This window comes from Argiope bruennichi, chromosome 10 (genome assembly GCF_947563725.1).
Source record: "Argiope bruennichi chromosome 10, qqArgBrue1.1, whole genome shotgun sequence".
Taxonomy (NCBI): Eukaryota; Metazoa; Arthropoda; class Arachnida; order Araneae; family Araneidae; genus Argiope; species Argiope bruennichi.
Window position 1 is genome coordinate 45,887,879 of NC_079160.1, and position 23,958 is coordinate 45,911,836.

General features: G+C 27.8%; 1 protein-coding gene across 8 annotated transcripts in view; it reads right to left on the reverse strand.

The window, feature by feature from the left end:
* LOC129987925 (forkhead box protein P1-like) overlaps window positions 1-23,958 on the reverse strand; it is a 536,440-nt gene that overhangs the window by 296,833 nt on the left and 215,649 nt on the right. The window contains exon 1 of one of the 8 annotated variants that reach the window (XM_056095926.1): window positions 15,142-15,342. The exons of the other annotated variants lie outside the window; for them this stretch is intronic. The gene's annotated coding sequence lies outside the window, so the exon portion shown is untranslated. Of the gene's footprint in view, window positions 1-15,141; window positions 15,343-23,958 lie in introns of those variants that run through there. 8 annotated transcript variants of the gene reach the window in all.

Below are 23,958 nucleotides of genomic sequence, written 5' to 3' on the forward strand. Positions count from 1 at the left end.
GGACGATGGCTGACACCTTGAAAAATCAATTTGACATAATTTTTGAAATAAAATAAGTATAGAAAAGTTCAGGGGATGTAAACAGGAACTCCTCAAAAAAAGAAGAAAAAAAAAATTTTTTTTTGTTCATTACTTTTCTTCTTCTATGAAAACTTGGTGTTGTTTCGCCGAAAACTGCACAAGAAAGAATTAAAAATATAAAAGATGATTTTAATCTGTCAGAGACAAAATGTCCAGCTTAATTTCTGTATCCTTCCGTCTTGACTAATACATTTGTGCAAGTATGCGCAAGTTTCAATTACGAACTTTTATTTCTTGTTAGTTTTTCTTTTTTTTCTTTACTTTTCTTTCAGTTTCCGAGGTTTGTTTTGTGCATGCATTTCATTCCGTGCGTTCATTCGGGTATTTTTTTATATTTTAATTTTTTTTAAACTCGTATCCTCCTCTCTTCATTCGTGAGTCGGTCTGTCCATTATTTCTCCATCTCGACCTACACCCCCTACGCCCACCCTCAAACTACCCCATCTGTACCTTTTAAGCAGCAGGGAAAAAAAGGGGGTGAATAGCTACTGTAATTTTTATTATTTCTGTATTATTTGTTTTATTATTTCTCTTATACTTCTTTTTCGTTCGTTTTTAAGGGGGATTTTTCTAAGAGGCGATTTTAATAAACACAATCTTCTTCTGGGGTTGGGATATATATTTGAGTTTCTTGGGGGGGGGAGTAGGATATGTGGGAGAAGGGGGAGGGGGGAAGAAATGAAGAGGAAATGAAACCCAGGTTTTAATTTGGGCGACGCACTGCCTGATATAACTGGGAAAAAGAGACGGGAATAAATAATAAAACAGGAGAGGGGAAAAATCCTTTAAATCATCAGCATCATCCACACAACCTGAAATACAAAAGAGTAAAAATTGATTGCGTCAGTTTTTACTGAAAGATTTCTTTTTATTTCTTAATTTTTTTCTTTTTCTGTCCCCTTACCTTTCTAAGGTCTTCAGTTATTTTTTTGTTACTCTCTCCTTTTTCGCTCTATATAAATATATACGTAGTTTTCTGGATTGAGACATTTTGGCCCGATTCTCATTTAGCAGGTTTAGCACTTATTTGTACTTCGATAGAAAATTCGAAATCACTCCCCCCTCCCCACTCCTTCTCCTCCTTCCGCCTTTTCTTCTTCGTCGTCGACCCCCCATATATTTAACTGCCACTCTCTTCTTTAAGCGTTTTAATTCGTTTCTTTTCTTTATTTTTATTTTGTTGTTGTTATGGAGAAGCAAAAAAAAAAAAAAAAAGAGGAGAAAAGAAGATGAAGGTTTATATATATAAAATAAAATACTAAAAAAATATATAAAAATAAAAAAAAAACTATTTGCAATTCCCGTTGCCTTTTGAAAAAGACACTTTAATTTTTTTTTCGGACCTAAGAAAAACAAAAATGTCGTCTGCGTTTTGTGTGTGCTTGCTTCAATGTTGGTAGATTAAAACCAGGAAGTTGCTCTTCGTTTCAATTCCTTTTTCCTTCCCTCTCCTCCTCCCCCCTACCAGAAGTAGTGTTTTTTTTTAATTTTATTATTTTGTTTTCCATAGACGGTCATATAATTGAACAATAAAAATAAAATTAACAGAAGACATATTTATAAAAATTTATTTGGGAGGCTGGTGCGAGCTAAAATGTGTTTACTTAGCGACGTAATATATTTCGCAAAAGATTTCAGGATGATTCTCTCTCTCTCTTCTTTTATTAGAAGAGCTGCTCTGAGAGAAGAGCAGTTTTGCTTATTCCTCCCCTTAATGAAAAACTAAAATGGCCCCCCTGAATAAAAATAAAGAGTATTTTCATTAACTTGCTCAAATAGCGTACGCGCGGAAAGGTAAACAATATTTCTTTCGAAAATAGGAAATTTTTCATCGGCTTCGAAAACAATTCTCGATAATGCGAACTTAAGTTAACGGGACTTCTTTATTGAATGATAGAAGAAATAGGAAGAAAAATGTAGCTGCTAACTAGTAATAAAAATGGCCAAATTAGATAAGAAGCTTACCTGTGAAAAAAACAGTTATTCGGACATATTTTCAATTAAATAAAAGAAACAAAATAACAGCATCCATGGTGTTTTTATAGATACTACCTCCTTTCTCGTTGCTTCACATGAATTGCACGCTTTTCACAAAATTAAATAGTTTTTTTCTTTTCTGAAGAAAATTTTTTGGAACGCTAAAATAATGGATCAAAAAACTTTTTCGCTAAAACTATTTTGCAAAGAAAAATAGGATTAACGAAAAAACGTTAAATATATTAATTTCTCAATTATGCATATAGAATTCTTTTTGGGCGATATGGCGCAAACGCAATTCAAAAATGCTGCGACTGTCAATATGATAATTGTTTTCACTAAATTAAAAAAAAAAAACATTCATAAAATTCCTTGGCTTGATATATGTATAAACTATTAAAATAACTGTATGGAAATATTAGCTGCCTTTCACAGCCAGTTAGTTTGTCAGAAATATAGGTTATGCAAAATTTCGATTAAATCTCTTGTACATTAATTTCATTTTGTTCACAACACTAAAATAATGGATCAAAAGATTTTTTCGTTTAAACTATTTTGCAAAGAAAAATAGGATTAACGAAAAACGTTAAGTATAAAAATGTATTCCATTTTTCTTAATTACGTAGATAATTTACTTTTTGAGCGATAAAACAAATACGTAATTCAAAGATGCTGCGACGGTAAATATGGCAATCACCTTTAGTAAGTTTTAAAAACTTTCGTTACAATTGTTTGGCTTGGTCTGTATATAAATTATCATAACAGTTTTATAGATTTATCAGCTGCCTTTGATAGCCAGCTAGTTTGACAGAAATATAGGTTATGTTAAATTTCAATTAAATCTCTTATACATAACCTTCATTTTCTTCATATCCCCCCCCCAAATAAGTATTTTTAAAAATCAACTTTTGATAGACATTAAAGCCATGTTATTTTATTAACTTTACACTTGTTCCGTTCAATGTATAAATGAACTTTCTTAATAAAGTTATTTTATAATGTCATTAAATCCTTCTTTCCTTTCTATAATGTCGGGTAATCTCTCTTTTGGAATGAAAACTGCCATTCATTATACTGTAACTTCGTTTACTTATTCCTAATGTAATCATAGGATATAATGTACAAAAATTTATTTAGTTTTCTACAATACAAGAAAATTGAGCAATGAATATTAAGGCCAATAAAATATAAAATGGTTTATATATCAACGTATCAATGAACTGTAATGTTAAAAATTATTCATATTATATTTTTAAAAGTTGTTAAAATTCAAGTAAAGACTGCATGATATCATTTAGAAAATAATTTTTTAGATTTTAAAATGGTACAAATATCGGTTTTAATTCAATAATATTTTTCGAAGTGATAGCGCAAAAAAAACTAAAAAATCTTAATGTCTATTTAAATATAATTTTTATCAAATTAAAAAAAAATACTTCTAACTAAACATTCGCATTCCAAAATATATCTGCATTAAATTTTGCAGCTTTAGGTCAGTTCTGTGGAGCCCCGACGTACAAAATTACGCGCATTCTCTTATTATTAGTAGATGCAGAAATGCAACTGGTGTTTAAGTAGCTGAAAACTATTTCAGTTACCGATCTTTCATATAATTATTTTTAAATCACTGTTTATTTTTGAATTTTTATCAAACAGGCATACACAATTAGCTATTTACTAAGATTTTATAGAGTGGCAATATGATTCTATTATTTTATCGTTTCATCAGTACCGTTTCAAATAACATTTAAAAGAAAATAAATTCGTTGGAGCGTATGATAATTGCTGATAATTCATAAAAATATCCTTTTTTTATATATAAAAATTTCTACAGATTCTTATCTTAATTAATTTCATCTGAGTGGCAATATGATTCTATTATTTTATCGTTTCATCAGTAACGTTTCAAATAACATTTAAAAGAAAATAAATTCGTTGCAGCGTATGAAAATTGCTGATAATTCATAAAAATATCCTTTTTTTATATATAAAAATTTCTACAGATTCTTATCTTAATTAATTTCATCTATGTAATGAGTGAAGTTCTCTTTTAAAAAGTTTAAACCGAATGTTACCAAATAATTATTCCATCAGTAATAGTAATGGGTTTTATAAAAATTATGAATTAAAATATATAATTTAAAAAAAACATGGAACTAACTTGTTTAGTAAAAATTTATATTTACAGTCTCATTATTTATATTGCTTAATCCATGGCATGATATTCAAAAGCGAGTCACGATTCCAAGCAGGGCCATTTAAAAAAGTTTGAAGTCGTAAACTATTTATCTTAGATCCTTCAGCACTTAACACAATTCATTTTCAAAAATTATGAGTTCAAATACAATTAAATTAATCTGTATTCTAAACTAATTGATTGGTATTTTATTCAGGAGTCAATTTTGAAATATACATCAACATTTGGACACCAATAAACGAAAATAGATCATAAAAATTTATTTGACCAGATGCAGGTCTAGAGTGGAAAAGAGAATCAACTAATGTACGAAAATGGAGATATTTTACAATAAAAAAAACAGAGTAAATTTCACACGTTTGATTTTAAAATAATAAAGGGACCAGATTTCGTGAATTTCTATCCAGAATAGTCTAAAAATTGGGAGAAAAAAAAACCGAGATTTAATAATGATATCAAAACTTAATGATGATCAACTCATCAATCAAAACTCAATGATGATATATATCATTTGTACTAATAATACCCTGTAATTACAAGATGGATTGGAGGTTCCTAAAATAGATACTTCTGTCTATGCATGTCTGATACATAAACTTATGGGTAGTAAAAACTGGAATGAATTTTTCAGGGGCTAATTTTCTTTTAAATCAAATTAATCTTTCCTGATTTCCTAGTTATCATTTACCTAAAAACAAATAACAGATTATAATATTCAAAAGCCTTCTAATCTTGAGTGTTTTTACAATCCAGATTTTAAAACCAGTATACTGTTCCGGCTATTTGAGATATAGTGATATTTTAGTGATATTATAAAATATACTAACTCTTAGTAAATAAAATAATAATTTTTTAAATATATTTTCATTACATATAATTAAAAATTTTGAAAATTCCAGAAAATTTTGCAGCAATAAAGGACTCCGGGTCACTTTAATCCGGAAAAACAGTTTTATTGAGCAGTGGAAGTATTTAAACAAGAAGTCTGACAAATTGGTATTTCACTCTCTTGCATTGTTTTTGCTTTCATCGGTATATCTCGAATAGTGAGAAAATTGTATTATCACAAATGTGACCATGAGGTCTAATATATATATCAAGACAGAGAAAGGAAAATTCCATAAAATCTAATCTAAGTAATAGCTGAAGCGAAAATAACTGTCAAAACAAACATATCTCAATGATAAATATTTTTTCAGAATCAGAATTTCAAAATACTATAAAATAACATTTCCAAACTATTAAAAAAAAAACTAAGTATTTTTTTTACCTCAAAAAACTTTTCCAAGAACAATAAAACACACCACCCCCTACTATTTTTATTATGTCTTTCAAAAACTTTTCTTTTCAACGGTCAAAAATAAAATAAAGAAAGAAAAAGAATCCGTAACTGTATCCCCGCTTTACATGGCTCACGTTTTTTAAAGAACAACCACCGGACGTCCTTCGGACGCAAGACAGACATTCGACTTAATTTCTAATTTATTGAAAAGCCCACCCTGTAATGAAATCAGCCCCTTAAAAACATTCCTCAAAGAAATAAAAGAGGGAGTGGGGTGTGGGGAGAACTACCGAACAAAAAATAAAATAATAAAGGAAATTAAGGGGTCATTCTTCAAGAAAGCTACTCCACCCCCACAGATCAAATCCACTTTTCGAAACGGTAATTTGTAAAAACAGCGAGGCGAAAACACAATCTCCAAGTTCCACTTAAAGAAGTTTCTTAGCAGTAAGGTCAGAAACACGGTCACACAAGAAATCGGGAGTCTTAAAAAAAAATAATTCACCCAACACAAAAGAGTAGAGAATAATCGAGAAAGAAAGTCAATAAGTAAGGAACAATTTCGATTATAGTTTCGGTAGAATAATTTTTTTTTCAAGCTATACGTGGTGTCTGTACAGACAGGCTCCATTAAAATGAACTCTAGAGGTCCTTTGCTGTATATCTATATTTATAGAAGAGAAAGAGGGTTTCGGCGATGTAATTACTTAATACTGAGACATCACATGAGAAGTAAGTAATTCGGAAAAATTGAACATCGCTTGCTATCTGATTTTATTTTATCCGACAAAATTTTTGGTGTAATATTTTAAATCATATTTCCTAATCAGGTGCATCCAAATGTAATTTCGTGAATTTCGTGAATTTCGTGTTCACTATTTCAAAATTACCTCTAAGAGAGCAAATAACACAGAAATAACCAAATATCAGAAATTACTCTTAATATGATAATAGATTAGGTAACAATGCAGAATTTGAATTTATCTGAAAGTTATAAACAAATGTGAGCAATGGAATTTTTTCTTAACTGAATCTAACTTTTTGAGCTCTTTCATAAATTTTTTTAAAACAAATTAATAAATTCTTTTTGCACATAGGCAGTGAATATTAAAATTTTAACGCATTATTTGAAAAATATCCAATACTGAACATTATGCATTGCTTTGTTAAATAATCTTAAAAAATAAATGCATTTTTTAAAAAAAATATGTTAAATAAATACAAATTAAGCATAAAAATAAAATATTCATATAAAGATTAATATGTAGAAAAAGTAGAGAAACAAACAAAGAAAAAACAATACACTGATTGTTTTTTATGTTAATGTAAAGCAATGAATGCAATGTACGAATGCTTTATGAATGCAATTTATGTTAATGTAAAGCAATGTTAATACTTTATGAATTTTTATCCTATCATAATTTTATTTTTCAGAGAGATAATTTATGAATCATTAAACATCGAAATTAAATAAGTCAAGTCCAATAACCATATATTTGAGGAATCTTATATGGCAGTAAAGTAACAAGAAGTAGTCTTTAAAGGATATAAATTTGCATACAAAGAAAATGAGAGAGTTTAAAATAATTTTTAAAAAGTAGGTTGTTAAGCAAATTGCTGAGAAATACGTGATCTGAAATCGTTTTCGAATGGAATCATATAGAAGTTTTAGAAGTTCTTGAATTTTAAAGTTGTAAATAACTTTAAACTGAATTTTGTATTTTGAAACATAAATATTTATAATTTGAAAACAAAATAAAAAATCAACAGTTAGAATTCATCATTGAATCAACAGTTAAAACAGTTAGAACTCATTATGTTAATTCATAGATATAATGTTTTTTGAAAAAAATGCATTAGAAATATACAGGAAATGATATATATAATATACACTGCAATAAAGTAAAATTATAAAATAAATGAAAATAAAAATTATAACACGAAGTTCAAAATTATATTTTAATTCATAAAATTGAAAAATTAAAGTTGTCGTTGAAATGAAAAATTTTAAACTTTCGATGCATTTTGCATGATATGCAAAGCTTTATTTCATTAAATGCAAAATTTGATGAAATGTATTAACTAGCAAAATAGAACAGATACTAAAAACAGATGATGACACTATTGCTAAGCCAGTTTGGAGCAATACTAATTGAAAATTTTCTATTTCACTATTATATGTTTGAAAGGAAAACAATAAAATGTGGACCTCATTATTTTGCTAGATTGAAAATCATTTATAAAAAAAGAAGAAGAATGGATAAAACTGAAATATGACACAGTTACAATTCATCATGATACCTTTATTCACAAGAAAAGACTCTGTGTGAGCGTGTGTAGTATGTGTGTGTGTGTGTGTGTGTGCGCGCGCGCGCACGCGTTGATATACTGTCTTATCTGCAGCTTCTACATTTGACGGAAAAGGTAATTGTAAGCACTTTCATGAGAAAGTACACCTCGGAATTAGATTTAAGTTTAACTAATTAAAAATTACGCAAGTTTTAATGTTTATCAGCGAAAACTACCGAAAAAAATAGCACAAAACTGAATTTTACACCACTTGAAAGTTTAAAAAACTATATTTTTGCTGATATTAATTCATTTATCATGCTGAGATTAAGTCATTTTCAATGTTTCATTAAACATATTTTTTCCATAGTTGAAAGTGGAAGGGGAAAAATCTGCAAATCATACGCGCAGTTCGCATACGAAAGAAACATTCTGGTAATTATATGCGTAGTTTATAGGAACAATCAGAATGTGAAGAAGCAAAGGACAATGCGTATTGAAGAAGTAAATTATGTTGGTGCTTTTTAAATATTCTGACGTCATAGGATTCAACTCCATTAAGAAAGTTCGTGCATACAGTACACAGAACTAGAGTAAAACTATTAAGATAAGACGGTGTTAATGTCTGTCACAGTTTCATACTTAAAACACTCTGTTAAAGGAAAAATTAACATCAAATTATGCATAAAAATTTAATTGAACATAAATACAAAAAAAAAAATACTTTTAGAGAACTATCTAGTCTCGAAAGAGTGTAGTAAGAATTATGGGAGAAAAGAAAATTATGATTTTTTTTTATCAATATCAATTTGCAATTTTACGCTAAAGATGATATTTGTACAGAAGTAAAAAAATATGGAAATATAATTGGTTAATTAGTAGCTTTATTTTGGAATGTAATCTGCTTTTTCTTATTTAATATTTACTACATTTAGTCAGAAACTCTCAAATTCTCTCCGAAGTCAAACGAGCAAGTGTAAGAAAAGAGATATATCCAATTAGCTAATGTAATTAATAATTGATATATTTGACAGAATTCAGTTTTAACTATCAAAATTCGATATTACATACTATAAAATTTAAGTTCTTCAATTCAAAGGATATCATCTTTAGTTCTTCGAAGCTTAAAAAAATATCTCGTTCGAGAGAAGTACATCTAACTGTAGATTTACATTTAAGAATTTGAGTAGTTTCAAATGCAGACAAATTTCGTTAAAATATTACTCGTTAGTTCATCGTTTCGCCTTAGAGAAGATTAATTTATAATCATTTCGGTACTTAAAAATACTTTTAACGCTGCAAATATTCATTAATCTATCTCTGAAATCATAATAAAAAATGTTTTTAAGAATTATATGTTTAAATCAAAGGGATTTAATCAGAATTTAAAATCATACTTCAAAATAATCAAAGCAGAATTGTATTTAGAAACAAAATTAATATGTCATTGCATATTGCAATAACTATAATAATAGAACTATAACAACGATGAGGATAATTTTAATTCCTGCGCTGATTGACAATGATTTAATATATCGCAAAAGCGAAAATTCCAGTTTTTTCTGAGATAAAAATTTAAAAGCCATATATTATATATATATATATATAGTTATGCAAGAAGATTTATTGTAAAAAAAGTAAATAAATTATCATGAAATGTTTAATTATTTATTAAAAAATCAGAATTTCGGAAATTTTAAATTTTATCAATACTGCATGAAATTATAACATTATGAAATGATTATGCAAACTCATTAAAAAGAAGATTTATACAATTATACTGCATGGCAGAAGAAGAATCAAGAGGATTGAAGTAAGCACGCCGTTTTACTTAATACATTACTCTGAAATGGCCCCTTGAATGACGTACAAAATAAGGTAATCAATAGTAATATTCTAAATTTAAAAAGAAAGACTAGTTATCAAAAAATTACATAATCTTTGACTAGTTATCTAAATTTTAATTAAACATTAAAAAAAATAACTATAATATGAAACAATCCAATAATTTTATGGAGAAAATTGTTCGTTCGAAATACGTAGAACGGAATTTTTTTCTATAAAAAACATGGACGAGAGCCCCTCTAACTTTTACAACTCCAGCAAAGATTATTGGTCAAGAACTTTCTCCTCTTTTAAGAGTCCGGTATAACTCTAAAAAGAGAACAAAGTAAAAAAGAAAGAAAGAAAAACGTTGGACATTAACCTTTTTCGGTCTTTTTAAAGAACACGTTTTCTGATTCAAGAGTGCGGGTGTGTTCCTCTCTCTTCCCCCACTTAGGGAGACATCCCCTTTTGTCCACCCCCTTTCCAGACCTGCTGACAAATGAATTTGTCCAGTCTTTCTCGATTGTCCCCTCCCACAACCATGTCCACCAGTCAAAAGAAATAAAGACTATATTTGTAGTTTCCTGGCTTTTTTTTTTTTTTTTGCTGTAGCAAATTATTTACATGATATAGTATATGATATTCTAGAATTTTATTGCATTTCTTTGTAGACCTAAAATAAACTGGCTTCTTATTTTATCGCGAATGTTTTGGAATATTTTCAGAAATTATCGTCAAAAAAACATCACAATTTCACTTAATTTTTAATTAAAATTCCAATTAATTTTTTACATCACCGCGATATGCACATTTTCCACCCTCCAAAGTATATATTTCCGAATTGAGTAGCTCTAAGTCAAATAGCTCTAAGTTAATGTCATAATCCATAGATCGAATATTGCAAACTCATCGATAATTCATAAAAATGCATTAAATTTTGATATGATATAAAACTTGCTTCTTTATAGTGATATTTTCGGAAGTTATGGTAGAAAAATTTCCCAATTTCGCTTAATCTTTGATTAATTAAAATTTAAAAAATTCGTTTTGAGGTGCATATTCCAGACCTCTGAGCTATACTTGTGCCAAACTTGGTAGCTGTAAATCAAACAATCTGCCCTGTACAAAACACACACACCTATGTTTAAAAGCAGGCATACAAATTACAATTAAATAATATTGCACATGATCTTAAAGCAATTACCAATGATTCAGATCTTATAATAAAATTTAATTCTAAACATCACAAGTCATACTCCACGATAACATTCTGTATATAACAACATTTAAAATCGCTGAGCGTTATCCATACCCTGTGTTTTTACTCGAAAATTTTCGGAAATTATCGCGAAAAAAACCCCCACCAAAATCTCACTTGATTTTTAATTAAAATTCTAACTAATCAATCAATTTTTAAAATCACAATGAGATGCAAATGTTCCACCCTGAAAAGTACATATTTACCAAATCCATTAGCTTTAAGTCACAAAACTACAAACACATACACACTTTCCTTTGCTTATAAGCAGGTATTATAAAATACAATTAAATAATATTCTTACACATGATCTTAAAGCATTTGACAAAGATTCATATTTTAAAATAAAATTTAATTCTAAACATCACAATTCAAACTCCACGATAAAATTCTACATATAACATCGTAAAATCGTGGAGCGTTATTCATACCTTGAAAATCGTAGAAGCATATTAATTAATGACTATACAGTTAGAGTCGCTGCTAATTATTGATAAATCGCATTGCATTTTTAATTCACTTATTTTTTCGATAGATATGTGGTAAATTGTGATCTAATCCTCTGTCTTTTCCTTTTTAGCATTCAGTTATTTTCTATTTATATTTTGTAATCATATACTTTTCAATCTTACATGCTCACGTTTAATTCTTATTGTAATTCGTTTTACCGCTTGCAAACTCAAATATCGCAAAATGGAACTCAGGATATTTGTTTTGCAAATAGAGGTTATCTTGTAGAGTAGAAGCAGCTGAAATACAACATATGTGTATTTGATAGAGTTATCTAACTTCTGGTAACTGTCTGGAAACCGGGAAGGGCACTTGATTCTAGAAACGGGCATGACTTAAATAATGTGTATTACATTATTTAAGTCATGCGTATTGCATTATTAAGTATTATAAACTTAATTAATGTGTATTACATTATTTAAGTCATGCGTATTACATTATTAAGTATTATAAACTTAATTAATGTGTATTACTTTAATTAAGTTAATATTAAAGGGCTTACTTTTAATACTTAAAAAATTCCAAGAAACTAAGGTTGTTTGATTTTCGAAAAACGATAGCAGTATGCATAGTTCACATGTTTATGTTTATGGCTAAGATGATACACAACTCCGAAAAAGTAGATTTTCTTTGCAAAAAAGTACTTAGAAGCATTTTATAAGCAAAATGAGATGAGGGTTTTTTTAAACATTTACATTAATTACCTTTACTTTTATATTGTTTAACATCCTTTTTCATATAGATGCATCTCAGTTGTAAGATAATGAATTAATTACCAAAAAGATTTTTTTAAATCACCTTAAATTATTTATTAATGTAATATATTTCAATGTTACATGGATAGGTTTCAAAACGGCATATTTCGTATCTTTTGAATTGTCTTATTAGATGCAAAAGAGTTATTTTCTGTTCAAATTATTTCCGATACAATGAAATAAAAAGCTGTTTTTTGCAAATTTAATACAATATTTACTTTACAGAAAAACAGAAAGAATAGTAGCAAAAATTAGTGATGTTTTTTCGACTTAATAATAGATTATTTCAGAAAAGGCCAATTCGATAACTGAAAATGTTTCACTTAAAACATAATTTTCAATTCATAATTCAACTAAGAGATCTAATGGAATCATTAAAAGTTGTGTAGTAAAAAAAATTAACCAGTAATACCTGAAAATTTAATGGTAAACTCACAATAATTTAAGAAGATTTAATAAAGCAATACAGGCGATTGCATAGTTTTAGAATAATTTTTTGAAATATATTAATAATCGTTATTTTATATGAATAATGTGCAATAACCAGATATTTAAAACAGTCAAATTTCATTTTACATATATTTATTTATTATTCTTTTTATACACTGAAACATTAATGCTCATCTTAGTTGAAAAATTATATAATTTATGAATCATCATATAATACAAAGTTCTGTAATTAAATGTCAAAAGTTCAACAGAATTATTTGAAAAAAAATATTTAAAAATGATTTATAAAAGTGTAATTGTTTTATATCTATTTCAATCTCTAATAAAACTAATGTTCCTTTTTTTCCGATGTTTTTTCTTTCAATAATCTTTGAGCCATTATGATATCTGTAGAAAATTTCTATTTATTTATATTCTACAAAACAAATTATTATTTTCACGTTAAAAAACTTTAAAGATAATAGATATATATGTTATATGAAATTCCACCACGGTATATGTCTCAATAAACAACATATTTGTTTGTTTTTTTGCGGTTGAAAAATGTTAACAATTTTTGGAAAACACAAATATATTATTGCTTCAAATATTACACAGAACGAAATTCTGTTTCTATACATCTTTTAAAAGGAACGACGTTTAAATTATTTTACTATTTCAAACATAGTATGAAATAGTTAAATGTGTTAACAATTGTATTACAAGCAGTCCTACACTAGACAGATTCGCATTGCATTGCTGTTATAATATTATAGTTATATTACAGATTAAAAATTACAATTTAATTGACAAAGGAAGATGTAATTGATGCATACAGTTTTGAAGTTCCGAAATATTAATAAAAGTACCGAAATATTAATTTTACACAAACTATTCAACAAATTAATTTCATTAAAGATATATATGACGTTAAAACTTTTATATTATAAGATATATATTAGATATTCAGAATTAAAAATTCATTTATAATGCGAGACAAAATCGAAATGTTGCGTGAAATGCAAGTATCAAAATTTTCATCCGAAAATAATTATTGAAGCCATATAACAACATGGAAGAGCTATAATCAACGACCTAGGCTGAATGATCTATTTTGCATTTTATTTTCATATAGTGAAGATTTTAGTCAAGATGCGTACATCTCGCATGATGGAAATTTAATGCTAGGTTTTAAAAGTGTCAAGTGACATAAGTTTCAAACAGATATTTTTAGAAAAACTTTCAACTATGAAAATTCATCAAATAGTTTGAAACAGCATGTAAATAAAAAAAAATAATTATAATAATAGAGATATTAAATATTATATGATTGAAAAATAATTAAAAGTCCACATAGTGACAAACCACTATATAAAACTAAGTTTTGATAAAATTCATTATAATAAATAAATGTAGCATTATTCCCTAATTTTTAAGAAATTTTGATCGTGATATGGTATTTTTGAAAACAAGATCTACAAATCAAACGCAGACAAATGCTTAATATACATTTCAAAACTTTTCTAATTTATAATTCAAGAATTTTCATGGGCAACTCATTATTTATGGATGAAATTTAGAAACGAGACTGTTTTCTGCTCGGATACTGTAGCAAATTTTAATAAATAAATTATATATTTTCCACTGAATTTTATTAATAAAATCAGTTTTAAATATTTCATAAATTTATCTATATGCAACAGTTTGGAAAAAGTTTTGTCTTTCTTTTCACTTTTTTTTTTGTTAAACACCATTTCAATTATTATTAAAAAATATTTTCAATCTGTTAACAAAAAAAAAAAAAAAAAAAAAAAAAAAAAGAAAAGAAAAAGAAAAAAAAAAGAAAGAAAGAAATGCAATCTGAATTAAAATTACGGTTTTCAGTGGGTTTTTTTAGTGTTTCTATCTCAAACTAATAAAAATAAAATTATGGAAAGGGCTAATAAATTCTCTCACATTTGAAATATACAAACATTCGATTTCAATGAAATAGCTATATATTTATTTCTCAATTAAAAATACTAACATAAAGGTATAGTCACTAATTATAAAGCATAAATAACCATTTAAATGCCATTATAAATACTTCCTAAAATGACACAGAAAGGCTGTAGCATTCTTACAAAATAATGTTAATTAAGCGAAGTGTTTAAATGAAAAAATTAGCGAAAACATTTTACAGAACCTGAAGTAAATATTAGGTATAATCATGTGGCATTGTATGAAAGAATTATTGGTTTAAACATGTGGAATTTTAAGTATAGAAAAGTGATAGAAAATTAGAAGCGACAGAAAAAATGTAAAGCAGCAGATATATAAAGCTTTGTAAACGTTAAACAATATTCTTAAAAGCAAAATCAAATGAAAAAAAGAATAAAAGAGAAATACAATTATAAACAAAATATTTAAACAAAAATCATACAGAAATATATCACGGAAAACGAAAAATAAAATACCGGCTATAAGAATGTTTCAGAAGAAAATTAAAAATTAACACTTCATTTAGACTAGAGAAAACAAAAAATAAACCACTTACCTCAACACGTTCTTAAGAAATTAATCGATCACCTCTTAACGGCGTCGCTGTCATCGATGGTCAGAAACATATCGATACAAGACGGACTTCTCAATCAGAGTTATGAACGCACATGGAGAAGTCGCATGTGTACAGCGCGGCCGTTAGTCGAACAACGCGCTACGTTGCGCCGCGTAAACAAACCAAGATCACTTCTTTCCCGCGCGCGCAGCCGCCGCTGACCCCACCCCTGTAAACGCGGCTCCTAACAACCACCACAATAAAAAAATAAAAACCACCACAGCCACTCCTCCTTCAGTGGAAAGATCTTCCTCCGAATTAATTTCTTCGTTATTCCCTAGATGGCAGCACCAAGATTAATAGCGGCAATTTTTTTATAGTAGTTGCTTCCTCCTTTGGGTGCAAACACTTTTTTTTTTTATTAATTTTTTTTCTCCGGTTCAGTCAGCGAGAAAACGCTACAATGGCGAGGGTGGGTGGAAAAAATCATTTATTGCCTATTACCGACACTCCAGTCAAGCCTCGTAAAATGCCGAAAAAGATCGAAATGCAACCTTTTCCCACCTTCGTCTATTCCGCGTGTAGTATGTTACGTAACCACGAGTAGTGGTTTCAGAAAAACCCCGTCTTCGCCTTTCTTTCTCTACTTTTTTTTCACCATTTTCTCCATTTTTTTATATACTTTTTTCGTTATTATTATTTTTCAGTTCCTTGCAAGATCGATAAGTTGGTGTTTACATCGGGATTTTTCTCGTCGATTCAGCACAAGGTATTTGGGATCCAGGCAAGAGGAGGGAGACAGAGGGAACAAAAAAATGAAGCAGTAAAAAAAAAAAAAAAAAGCAAAAGTGAAGCAGAGAAAAGAGGAGAAAAAGATCCTTCGACAGGGTTTTTTAGCTCATAAAGGCGATATTCTCTTCAAATTTTTTTTCTTCATTTTTTTTTTATAAATCTATTTATTTATAGTACGTCGTTTTGTAAGTGGGCTTTAGCCTTTTGACAGTCGCGGTTGCGAACAATACAGAAACGCTCCAAGAATTTTATGCAGTAAATTTATTCCTCTTCGTATGAGAAAGAGGTGTCATTTTATACCTATGTTAGTAAAGAACAAAAAAAAAAAAAAAAGTCAGGCTAAAATCTTTGAGATCAACACTTAAGGCGCTCCTTGATTTACTTCCTTTTCTTTTTTGCAAAAAAGATTTTCTTTTTTGTTTTACATTAATAGGAGGGAAAGAAAGGAAAATAATTAAGTTAAAGAGTGCTTAAATGAAAATGCCGATATACAAAATAAATAAGAATATTTCAGAATTTGTTAACATTTTTGTTTGGTTATAGTATATCAAATTTGCATGTAAAAATATAGAAAATAGTTTTTATGATATGTGGTAAGATAAAAATAAATCAACATATGAAAAATGTTAAACCTTTTCATTATAAATACTTTTTAAAAAATGTTTAATGTTCTGATGAAGCTATTGCGTTGAAAACAAACACAATAAATACATTCTATTATTTCTTAGTCTTGTTATTGCAGTTTCATTTGATTCCTATTTTATTTCTGAAAGCTCATTGTTCTTAAATTTTACATAGAAATAAACAAAGATGTAATTTTCAAACGTTACTTAACAAAATGCGTGAATTTTCATTTAAAAACTAAATTTCACTGAATTTATTATAGATGACCTTTTTCAAAAGATGTTTAATATTTTCTCACAAAGAAACCTCGTTTTATGTTACAAGAAGATTACTCTCAATGCCATTATGATTCTAAATATCCAGACATTCCTGACAATTCTTATGCGAGACGCATTTAACTCACAATATTTTTGATAACGAGTTTTCATGAAGCACATGCAATTCATAAGCCACTTTATTTCTTTATTTCAAGAAATACTACGTCCTATGAAAAAATATTTATCTAACGCGACAATTAATGAGTTAAACAGTTTACCTTAGCTTTGATTGCTTCAATTAGATATCACTAGGAATTTAGATTCTATTAAAGAGTTCTAAAATCTCATTTTAACAAATACAAAAATGCTTACAAAAATAAATTTTAGTTACTGACATTATCTCTATTTTTTGTGTCTAAAAGTTATATGCGAACTCCGAGTTGATGAACAAAAAATGATTGTTTATACTCCTTTACAAATAAATATCAACTGGTTCATATCATTCTTTTCAAAATGAATCTGAAAACATTAAAATCCAAAATTTTTATTTTTCATATGCCATGTTCACAAACTATAACGGGAAACAGTTTAAATTGCCCGTATAGAGAAAACCAAGACGATATATTACTATACCTTATTACATAAGCACTGAATATGATTATAATTATTTTAAAATTAAATATATATTTCAACCGGATACATTTCCAAATATCAATAATGAATGTAGTAAAACTCCATATTTAAAACGAAAGTTATTTAATTTCATGGAATTCTTTTTGTAACCATAAGAAGCTTTCAAAACCGATTATTTAAGCGATTGGCTCACTTTTAGTTTCCAATAATTTAGTCATTGTTAATTTGAATTGTCGTTTTTTATAATTTTTTTCTGTAAGTAGATAAAGCTTAGCTTTCTATGTATGTCTACCTTGATTTTGTCATTGACTATTTATAGTTTTTTGATAGAACCTAGCTTTTAATAAACTATTATCTTAAGCAGTCACCGATTATAAATAATTTCTTAGGAGAATAGATAAAGATTTCAACGAACTACTATTTTGCGTTGCCATTGATTATAGACGAAATTTCGTGGGTGGAGAGACAGAGATTAAATTTTAAATTATTATTAACCTGGGTTGTCACTGTATATCGATAATTTCTTGAATAAGTATGTAGAAAACAAGACTACATAAGCTGGAAAGCTTTTATATTCTCGAAAAGATGCATTTTTATTTTTTTAAAAATAAAGCGATATAGATATTTAAAATAATACTATCAGTCTTATTAGACTTTAACAGAAAAACCTGCTTTTGAAGGTTTCAGCAGGGCTATACTAAATTTTTAATCGTTTAAAAAAGAATATGGATGGTATATTAAACCCTTTTAAAACATCTTTTTACTATTATACAAAACTATCAAACTGAATAAAAGCAAATTACTGTTGGAAACATTTTACAGTTTAATAATAATTTAATTAATGCCTAACTCATGAAATGAGTGGAAAATTAAAAAAAAAAATACTTGACTCAGCAGGTCGAACTATATTTAAACGTCTAAATTTAATCATATTTTAAAGAACAAACAACTAGAGTAAAATTATAAACTGTTAAATTATAAAGCCGTTTGTTATCAATGAAGTGCTGCCAACACAGTTACTCTATCATAAGTCTTTCAGTTAACAACACAAAATAAATCAAATACGAAATTTTTTAAAAAAATTGTTGAATCAAAACGACAAAACAGTTTTGATTTTTTTAGAAAATTAAAGAAAAATAATGAAATAATAAAGAAAATAATAGAAGAACTTTAATTTAAAAAAATTATTTATGTTTTTGCAAAAAAATGTTTTCAGTTCTGCATTTGGTTCTATATTCTCTAAAAATAAATGCATTTTTAAGTAAAAATTAATAAAAATAGTAATTGGCAACAGTCATACAATTATAGAAATTTATTGATACGGATATACAAAATTATATTATTAATTTGTTTTTAATAATGTTCAATTAATGCTAAAATTATTAAATATATTTAAATATTTAATTATTATATATATTTAATTATCCGAATAAGAATATTAGTTCAAATTAAAGTAATTTGGAATACAAATAATTTTGTCTATGAGAAGAAGGAGTAAAGTCAGCGTTTTAATTAAATTTAAGATTATATGGCATCTTCTAAAAATAAAATCAAATTTCATTAATTATACGTTTTCTTGAAATATATTTAATTTTACTCATATTTTTATACCATTGTCATTTTTATATGACTATATTTATTTTTCTTAATGATAATTTAACTATACAAATGCCACTTTCAGTTTTGGATTGAAGTTAAAAAACATTCATGCTAGAATTTCATGATCTTTAATTCTATTGGAAATTATAAAGATTAAGACACCAACAAGAACTGAAAAAAAAATGCAGATCAAATACATACAGTATTGCAACATATATCAAAGCATACACGAAAATAATTACAAAATATTCTGCTGAAGAATTTATTAAAATTGTTTTTATATCAATTAAAACCCCAAAACATTGTATACTGTTTATAACAAAAACTTGAAGTAATTATTTCTTTATTAACGATTCAATCTCTAATCTATTTTTTTAATGAAATTAATAATTTTGTTCTGTATTTTGTACTGTTATCACCATAATAATAAGAGCAAAAAAAAAAAAAAATGTTGAAATTGTTTATTTCTTAAATTACGCAGCCCCCGCACATAATTAGAAAAAAAATGTCTATGTTTTCATTATTTCAAAGATGCGTTTTTTTTAAACAATACTTCATGAAGTTCTGAATACAAAAAATTGTTTTCAAAATAACTAGAATGAAAATAATTACCAGTATCAAAGCAAAATTGAATTCAAAAACTAAAAATAATAAAAGAGTGGAGGGCTAATTATTCGAGATGGTGAAACAACATAAAATAGCCAGAAACATTTGGAAATTAAGAAGTTATTACCAGTTAATTACATTATATCCCCCAAGGGATCATCTCGTTTTAATCTAAAACCAGCCGTACAATAAACTCTTATTCTCGCTAAAGAACCCGGCCTAACAACATACAGCAGACACTAACACACACACACACGAAAAGAAAAAAAAAACAATGCTTCTGTCTACCAACATCTCCAAAATATCGATTTCTAAAAAAAAGGGGAGAAAAAATTAAACAACTCCCTTTTTTTCAACTTGTTTTTTTTTCTTGCTTTTTACTTTTTTTTTTTTTTTCCTTCTTTCATTTAGGGCTTTTTTTTCCCCTACTCCCTTCCCGTTAAAACCGCTTGGCTCAGCAATTGTCGACCAATCAAGAAGGCTTCGGTTCGTCCCATGGTCTTCCTCGTATAATGCGTTAAAGACACTACACTGAGCGGCAACTGCTAATGCTTTCTAATTACTTCGGGCTTCGAACAATAGATGGCGTTGGAAGAATTAAAAAAAATAATCTAACTCAAATGAATGGAGGTGAGATTTAGTGTTGCTACTTAGTAGAAGTAAGAAAAAGTCAAAGGCTCAAGAAATTAAACGTGAAATGAAAACGGGAATCGGTATATTTTTGAACAATTATGAATTTCGTTTGCAATGTATTAGAAACCAAAGAAACAAAATATTATAAATAAATAATACATTAAAAATAATGGAATGGAATAATAATGAATGAATACTATTTAAAGATAACAATAAATTAACTGAGTAAAAACAGGATTGAATGTACCTCAAATTACACACTATTTGATACGAAAATATTAGTTTAGTAGGAATTTTAAAACTAGTGATTAAGATAATTCAATCAATTCTAAATATACGCGTTTTACTCCAAAACCTATAATTTATTTGATTTTATCTGACAATATCAATATTAATCAAAATGGATTGTCTTAGAATGGAATACTTTTATTGACAACTAGGAAATTCAGTAGTACATTTCACAGTTAGAAATAGCTTATATGAGATTTGCTTTCTTAAATTAGAATAAAAATTAAAACATTTATCACAAAAAATTCTATATATACTATAACATTCGGTAGTAAACGTATAATTATACCATTTCTTCAGTAAATTTCTTTTTTAAAAAGGAAAACAATATGGTACAAACTGAGAAAAGAATTTATTTTTGCTAATGTTTTCAGTTAAATGAAGGATGTCATGGGCATATGAAGATAAGTTTAATATATACAATAATGCCCTGCTATAAAATATTTGGGAATGCGGAAATAATTAAATTTTAAGCATTCTAAGCTTTATATAACTATTTACTCTCACGTAATACATATCTGTATGTATTTAGTAGGCTCTAGAATTTGTATGAAATTATTAATTAAAGCTAATTTTCAGAAGAAAAAAAATTCAATAGACATGAAATATGTTTTATTATTCTGCGTGGTATAATTTTTCCTTTACATATCTGCAATAGGAAAATACCGTAAAATTATTATTTTTACACTTACTCCTAGTATGTTTTTATTTCCATTTAAGATTATCTCACATTAAATAGAGTGGTATTTAAAAGAAAACCATAAAGAGAGAATGATTTCATCACTCTAATAATAATTTCTCCATAGGGGAAAGGTGAAGTGAAATATAATGAAAATTCATCCTGAAGTTTTGCAAGAAGTATATACCGAACATCTCTTTCTCCCTCTCATTATTATAAAGTGTGTCCCAATATTAGCTCAAGATTTGAATTTGCTACTATTTGTGTATAAAGTATTGACAGCCCTATGAAAATCCATTTGACAGCTGATGGTTTAGGATTAGTAAAAACGGATCGTTACACGATAGAACAACGTGCTAACATAAGAACTGAATTAAACAAAACAAAAAAAGTTTTTATATTATTATATTTGTATTGAATTGTAAAGTACACAAGATAGAATTATGTATGAAATAACACATACGGCAAATGGCCTCCACAGCTTTGCTGACATATACGCACTCTTTTGTCAAAATTTTCCATGAAAATTTTGCATAAATATGGAGGAATTTCCTTCTTCAATTCACACGTGCTTGTGGGCTTGTTGGCTTAGAACTTTGACTTCAAATAACCCCACAAAAAGAAATCAAACGGTGTTAAATCACACGATCTAGAGGGCAAATTTTCACATTTTCGAACTGTAGCTGCAAGACTTTCATTATTTTTGAAATATTGTTCAACAATGGAAATATGTTCTTTTATCGTGTAACACTCCATTTTAACTAACCCTAAACTATCAGCTGGCAAATGGATTTTTTATAGAGTTGCCAACACTTTATTGCACGAATGGTGGCAAATTCAAATCTTCGGTTAAATAATAACCAGCGTACCTTTATAAACACCAGCGTATTTTCAATTTTAAAATTTATTCAATTTGCGAAAAATTCTATTATTTAATTAGTTTTTAGTGACCCAAAACTGTTTTAAAATTAATAATTGTCGTATTAAATTCTATACAGAATTTAAAAATAATTTTGAGGCCTTGGACAGAAAGCAACAGCACTTGTAAGACATTTTAATAGACAATAATAAGAAAAAAAATAGCAAAAATATTTTTAAGGCAACACTTTGACGTTCTTAAAAAAACAATTTTATCATACATTTATCAAAAATTCTCATACTGATGACGTCGGACAAGGTTTTTATATTCCACGTAATGTTTGCAAATACACCTAAATCTAAAGAGCAAAAACAGAATAAAAAAAAACCTAGTTCACCAAATAAACAAAAAGCCTATGCAATAAAAAACAAATACGTATTGTGAAAACAGCTGTCACTTTTAATCTATATTGCATCAATCAGTTTAATGCCTTCGATTACAATGTTATTGTGATGTTAAATAAATAAATAATTGCATCCAAACAATTTAATACTTTTAGTCTAATAAACTTAATAATCTCATCTTCCATTCTTACGATGCGCAGTTAAGAGAAAGCAACGTAAACAAGTCGTAAGGTTTAGGAACTAAGCAAATAAATCATCTTGTCAATTCTAAGTCCCCCCTCCCTTCCCTCGTACGATGAGTGGCGCAGAACAGCCAAATATGGCAATAAACTACATTGCATCAACCTTAGCCAACTACATTACCACAAATGTAGTTCATTGTCATATTTGGCTATTCTGCGCCACTAACTACATTACATCAATCTTACTTTTCAGACACAGAAGCTCAAAAGCTTTGCTAAAGCGCCATTAAACATATTTTTAATCTCAAGCTTCGATCAAATGCTTATTAACATCATTCAGAGACAAATAAACATTTCAATTCAAAATCAGAATTTGAGGAAAAGTAATACAATTATAAAAGAAAGGATTAAAAACAAAGTTTCGCAGTTGGAAAAAGTATTTTCAGCAAATTTAAAAATGTTAAGTAAAACTATTTTTTTATTGAATTGGCAAACATTGTTCCCAAATCATGTTCTTACACTTCGAATTAAAAAAAGTAGATATCTTCCAGGTGTGCAGTGGATGTTTTAAGAACTCTTAAGTGTCTGTTTTTCAGCGTTTATAGGTGGTTCAACAGCGTAAATAGGCTATTTCAAGTATTTCCCTTCATAAATTGGGGTAACAGCATTACAAAATACATTCCAGTGATGCAAATGCAGCAGAAAAAGAGTTAAATAGCTCTTGCAGGACGAATCCTCTCAAATTGCACAAATTGCAATTCCAATAAGGAACGAAGGCAGAGACTAAACACCCAGGACTAATACCTAAGTACCTTTATGTTAAAACTTCGGAATAATTAGACCCACTAAAGAGGAAGAGCATTATTTAAACTGGAAGAAAAAGCTAAAACCGTTTTATTTACTAAATCGAACCCACTATTAAAAGGGAGTCCGAAGGCTTTAAAACCGATATTACAAAGTAGTTTCCCACCGATTCTCAAGCAGCTACCATCTCTCTCTTTCTCTCTTTTTTTTAAATCCGTTTTCCATCCCCACTCAGTCTTTTTTTTACTACTTTATTTTGTTCCACAGCTATATACTTTAAAATAAGACAATGACTTTCCTGATTGCCCTGGAACGATCATCAAACTTATGTGGATAAAAAAAAGAAGTAAAAAAAAGGGATCCCCCGAGCACTGTGGGAAAAATAAAAGTAAAGAAAAAAAAAAGAGTTAAAGAGTATAAAATAAAATAGGGTACAGGTAATCAAGCTTAAACCGTT